The sequence below is a fragment of the Macrosteles quadrilineatus genome, unplaced genomic scaffold, assembly GCF_028750875.1.
Source record: "Macrosteles quadrilineatus isolate MER2022 unplaced genomic scaffold, UCM_ALF_1.0 Scaffold_3__2_contigs__length_128488019, whole genome shotgun sequence".
NCBI lineage: Eukaryota > Metazoa > Arthropoda > Insecta > Hemiptera > Cicadellidae > Macrosteles > Macrosteles quadrilineatus.
The window spans coordinates 41,784,176-41,791,081 of record NW_026542596.1 but is presented as its reverse complement, the minus strand read 5'-3'; positions in this window follow the sequence as shown (position 1 = coordinate 41,791,081).

Below are 6,906 nucleotides of genomic sequence, written 5' to 3'. Positions count from 1 at the left end.
GCTTGCACTTTTGGTTCCAACATTTGGTTGTTGGATTCACTTGGATTTATTTATGAACATAATGTAGATCAAAACATTCTTAGATATTTTGTTAACGTTGCAAAGTAGACCTGGACAGCTACTTTGTGGTTGGATTTACTACGGGTGACCGAAGCTTGAAGAATCTTTTTGTCTAGAGTTCGTCTGATGGTAAGGCACGAGACTTCGGTCCCTGAGGTTCCAGGATCAGTTCCCTCTTAATCACTAATGGATCTTATCTAAGCTCCTAGCATCTTAGAAAGAGTTCATGTAATTTGATAAATGTATTTAATACTCATCAACCGATCATGTTTTTAAATACACAACTTTGTATAGAAGTTAGGTGGAAGAAAAACCTTTGTTAGTAGAGCTTCTTTAAATTACTAAACATTTTTGTCCTTTTTTTACTGAACTGAACCCTGTCGAAATAGTAGGAGAATACTTCGCAAACTAGCCATTAATTAATTATCCGATGTGATACAACTTTGGCCAGTGTAGAACCAGAATGATAAATACATAGAGTTGGTATAATTAATTAATCCTTAACATTTCCTGAACGTTAGATTTCACAACGATAAAATTTACTTGAACTCCTAAAGATTGAAATAAATGGTTTGTTTATCTTAATTGGGTGTTTGCTAAAACATTTCTGCACTTTTTAACACTCTATATAAGATGTAATTGAGGGAAAGTTTGAAAAAATATATCTTTAATATTATAGAGTTACATATATTGTCTATCATTTCAGCCTCTGGATAGCTTATATAATCAAATAAATAGTAAACTCTTACCTTAGCAATCCTTATTATGGTTGTCCGATATTAATTTCAAACCCGTATGTTCATCTTCAGTCGGAAGTTTAGGTAGACCAAATGCTTATTATAAAATCCACCCGATGGGTTTCGTAGAAATGTTGACATTTAACACGAACACGACACACATTACAATTGACATAAATAATATTCGGAGTTTAGGGATCAAAACCATGGTTTTATAAAACAGTGGGATAACCTCACTTCTGTCAGGGAACACGCTGCCGGCAGAACTGTCAAAATATAGTCAGGACAGGATTGTAGGTTGAGGTTATGTTGACATTTTTTGACTACGGAATGAAAAAAAAACATATGATGGATGTATTTGGATTGATGCGGCTAGGTGTCTGATTGATTATTTGTTTTCAGAAGTGTATCAAAAATTATGTTTGCTGAGAAATTAAGTTGGAAATTACGTTGAGGGTATTACTTACGTTGGAAAAGCATGAAGCTGGGCATAATCGAACTATTCCATATATACAGCAATACTAAATCCAACCCGTCTGAAGTCCTCAATGACCAACGTAATTTCTCAGTAAACATAATTTTTGATTCACTTCTGAAAACAAATAATCAATCAGACACCTAGCCGCATCAATCCAAATACATCCATCATATGTTTTTTTTTCATTCCGTAGTCAAAAAATGTCAACATAACCTCAACCTACAATCCTGTCCTGACTATATTTTGACAGTTCTGCCGGCAGCGTGTTCCCTAACAGAAGTGAGGTTATCCCACTGTTTTATAAAACCATGGTTTTGATCCCTAAACTCCGAATATTATTTATGTCAATTGTAATGTGTGTCGTGTTCGTGTTAAATGTCAACATTTCTACGAAACCCATCGGGTGGATTTTATAATAAGCATTTGGTCTACCTAAACTTCCGACTGAAGATGAACCTACGGGTTTGAAATTAATATCGGACAACCATAATAAGGATTGCTAAGGCAAGAGTTTACTATTTATTTGATACATATATTGGTTGATCTATTAAGTAAAGCAATGGTAATTCTTTACATTATTTGTTTAAGCTTATGTTCTTAGTTTATTTGCTGTTTTAAGTCATTTTGAGTTAGACTAGGTCATGCTGTCTTTAAAAAATTTCGTATTTATTACTTTTTCAATATCTAATAATATACCTATTAATATACGCTAAACGGCTTTGCTTAATCCAGGCAGCAATTCGGCAAACCACTCAGTTGCGGATAGTATATAGCATGTAATTACTGTGTGTGATTTGGAATTAATTCAATATTTTATGTTCATATAGAAGGTAAACTGGCTGGGTAGCTGAGTGGTTATAGTGCTCGTCTAACAATAACAATAGTGCCGGTTCGACATAGAGAAAATTCAGTAGCTTTTTGATGGTTCGAAACTTTGCCCAGCTGACTTTGATCATTGGGCTTTAAATAAATGATACTGACTGATGAAACAGCTGATCTTAGTCAGTGACAAAGCTTCTCACAAAGGCGTAACTAGGATGACTCTAATGAGGGGTTACAATGGGAAGTCTGAGGGGGGGTCCGGGTGCAACATAACAATGTGTAAAAATTAGACCTGTTAACTCGTGTTTTTAATGCTATTTTGATACATATCAAAGAGATTTTTAAATTGTGGAACAACAATTTTTAATATAACAAACAGGGTCAAGGGGGTGTCAAACCCCCTAATCCCCCCCCCCGGATACACCACTTCCTACACAGATCGTCTCACACCATTCTACAACTCATCATTCATTCATATTTGGGTTAAAATCACACCTAGATGGCGCTCCCATCTCAAATAATTGGTAATTAAAGATTGAACAAGGCATTTTATTTTAGGCCTACTATGGATTTTTTTACCCGGACTCTCAATTATCCAAATTTACAACATTTTTTACTGTAGATTGGATTAATGAGAGTTTACCATATTAAGAACAAAACTCATTTTGAATCATAGACCATTGAGATGGAGTTGTTTTTACATTTAGTGTTGCTGACAGTTTCGATTTGAACGTTATCTAACATTGTTCGAATGTTCGACAATTCAAGATTATCAGGATATGACACCCGGCAATATGGCAGTTGTTGTTTAAGCCGCCAGTAGCAGCACTTGTCGCAACAATTGCTTGTCAATCATTCAGTTGTTTTCTTCATTTTACTTCCAATTCCTATATTCTCAATCGTCCTCTCCCAGACGTATTGAGACGATAAAAAATATTTGTTACACGATGGATGCCACCAGTTTAAATCATTTTGATAGTTTTTTGTAATCCTGGTTTTACCCGATTTTTAAACAATAGAGTTTTTGAAATAGCAAATCGAAAAGGGCTCATACATTTTTTGTGGGAAAATATCAAAAATATTTAGTCTTTTTCAATACAAATTCTTTTGATAGCTGTATTACGTTACGGCATAAATCCCCAAAGAACAAAAAATACGTAGTAATCTAAAAGAAATTGAAGGGCCTTTGTAACAAAGTCAAACTAATTACCAACCAATTTTAACAAAATTGAATAAGCCATGGTTCAATAATTTAAAAAAGAAATATATAAAACCTCAATCAGAAAATGTTTTATATTAATATAAATGACGGATATGTACAATTGTAATTAATAAACCCGCAGTACACCTTATCCTATTCAGTATGTGCAAATAAGCATCGGTCGAAATTCAATTAAACAATTACAACTGAGCAATTACTGTCCACTCTTATAAATCTTTAAATTTAACTTATTCAAGAAAATATTAACGTATAAACGTAAGTAAACCATTAAAAGGTTAAAATAGCCTTTTAAATTCAAAAATAAACAGAATGAGACTGATTTAATAACTTAAGAACCTCATTAAAACCTGTTGCAAACGAATTTCTCCTGCCATTCACTTTGTGCATTTTCCATCCCGTAATAAAATTACACTTAACGTCTGCAGTTCTCCATTTAGTAAATACACAGGATGATAAAACCTAAATGGAAGCTTTCAGTCAGTCTAATTCGATCAAATATCTGAGGAGATTTGTAGCTGCAGTTTGTTCAGAAGCACGTGGCGTCGACGTTCATAACGTTCCTAATGAACCCTTTGAACACCTTTCTATAATCACATCTTAGCGTCCAGCAAACGAGGAGTTTCCTTCAAGAGATTGTTAATAATTACACTGTAAACAAAGTTGAGGAGTCTTAGGGAGGGAGGTTTTGATTTTGATTGAATAGGTTTGATTTGAGCTGAAAATGAATTGAATTAATTAGATTAGATTGGGTTGAAATGGGTAGGGCTGGATTCAATTGATTAAATTAAATTAAAAATTTCTCTTTTCAAATCATATACAATGGTATTAAATAGCTCCATTACTCATATACTATAACTTTGTTATATTATAAAATAAAAAATAATAAAAAAATTAACTTAAGTAGTATATCATTCTAGCAACATTTAAATAGTACTCCCCTCAAAAGTGATTTCCAAAATATATTATACAAAAATAAAGTTTCACTCAAAAATTTACGACACCAAAATAGTTGTGCGTACCATCACATTTCAATAAACAAAGTGTCTAATCTAATAGTACATGATGGTTACCTTGCATACAGTGCTGGCTTACGAAGCATAACACATATGTAAATGGACACAGACCGGTATGGAGGGATATTGACGGACAGATAGTTGCACCGTGACTACATGCTACAACAGTACATGAATATTGGATTATTTAAATGGGCATAAATGGAGCCCGGCTTTTAGCGAATTTCCATAGGAAACAAACCAATGGTATGTTTTCATAAAGTAAATCCCCATAGGTAATTGAACTGCGTTACAAAATGTTATATAGGGACGTTACAATGACCGAAAACTGACACTTAGTAAGTACAGTAGCTGCTATTGGTAAAGGTCCAAATTAATCATGAGGATTTTGAATAAAATAATGGTGTCACTGCTATGAAAGCAATCCTAGTTTACAGTGATTTTTTTGGGTTTGGAACAGTGTTATTTTTATTTTTCCTTCTAATGTCGACCATTTGTTATACTATATGGCATTATTAATTGATTGCCAAAAGCCAAAAGGCTTCTCGGCCCAGAATAAACTCCGTTGTGATAGAAATTATCAAACTTGAGCACTATAAACACTTGGCTAAGTGGGCGATATGAAAGACATCAGTTGGTTTGTAATATGTGTAGGTTTTTTTGTTTCAAGGGGAAGCTTTCACAATCTATGATTTGATCATTTGGAAAGTTTAAAAATAAAATCGTGTGTGTGTATATATGTATACTAGAGGTCGTCCAGAGGTTGAAACTCAACCAAAAATATCAAATGAACAGACTTCTCTATTTTCACCTCTCGCTGTAAATAAAACTTGTGATTGGAATTTCTTCCATTTGTTTTAAATTTAAAATACATTTTTTGTGCTTATTTTTGAGCCAATTTAGTTTATAAAGGGATTCTGCAAACCTACAGGAAAATATCTTTCCAACAGTATGCGTAGATTGTCCCTACGATGCACATGAGCTGAGAAATAAGGTTTTAAAGAAACATGCTTGCCTATTAATATATAGATATATTGTACAACCAACCCGTACAACATGTGGTTTTTCGTAAAATGCAATGGAATTACTGTATAAAAAAAAGGTTAATGCTTTACAGTTACGGTTTTTATTTTAGAAATCTAATTAAACAAATGAGCTGTTTTATATTATTTTTCTGTTGGTTTTTTGTAAAAATATCCCAATTTTAAACCAAAACGTTTAAACACTTCCGTAAATAGTATAATTTTATTGACCCCGTAATGAAACAAATGGGATATGTTTCATATTATAAACACTGTTTTGATAATTGTGTTAGTCGTTTGATTTACATCCCTTGGCCTATGCAAACCTAGAAAACAATCATAAAAAGTGATGTAATGTGGAAAGAGAGCGAGGACATAGTTTACAGGATCACCCCGGCTACGGCTAGATCGTTGATGAATTTTCATGAACACGTCCCTCCTCCACGTGCACAGTCCCAAACTGTCGTCAGCCCACTTCCAAGTTGGTTTTCAGATTTTAAAAAAATTTTGCGAAGAATAAAACCTATTATATTATTAAAGTGATACAGTCACATTTGTGGCAACTGTTTAAGGCCGTTAGCCAAATAAAAATACAGGCATATAACGCATCTAAATAAAGCTCAGAATGAGTAGATTTGCCGAAAAATATTGAAAAGAACAAACTCCCTCAGGGCTCTGCCCCACAGGCCAATTACCAAGTGGCTACGCATTAAATGTTTTACGCCACACTACACTGTTTTATCGAACTTTCCACGCAACGATTTAGTCAAGAAAACAGCTGTTCGCCGCCAGCATAATCAAAGGGGGTTCCATTAAGTGCGACTGTACTGTAATGAGTTTTTACCAGACACCAACCAGCTGATTTTATTTGGCAATGAGTGATTATAAACAAAAACATAAACTCTCTTTGAGGTTATGAGTAGTGATTGTTAATCCTTTAGCCAGTGTGAATATATAAGGATGTCTACAGATTTTTTATTGTTAAGTTAGCTTAGAGTAGAATGGTGTAAAATATCGTAAAATGTGTTTACCGGACTCGTGCAGTAAACACCTATTTTCAGGACTAGTAACGTAATATACTATTGAAGTGTACACATTTTAACAAATTTCATTAAACAGCTGATTAATGCAACTCAGCTATTTGTTTATTTATTTGAAATAGATTTTGATGGTGCCTTATTTACAATCTGTGTTATTATAGTAGTAGTATGTTATCGAGAGGGTTATGTTTAGTTGATTAAAAGTAGTGTACAAGTTAGGAAGAATTTTGCTCATAGTTGTCTTTGTAATTTACATGAATTACACGTAAAGAGGCTTAACTAAATTCGATGAATTAGAGTAAAACAGCTTTCTTGAAGTATGCCTACCATAATTGATTTTATTGCTACACTAAGGGATGTTGTTAGATTCATTTTGATCTATATTTATTTCACATATAAGTAGGGGTTTGAAAGTAAGTAGGTCTACAGATTCAAATAGGTTTATCTTTCAAATTAAATCTTAGATTTACAGTAATTTGAAACCCATACCAGCACAAAATACACTGTAATAG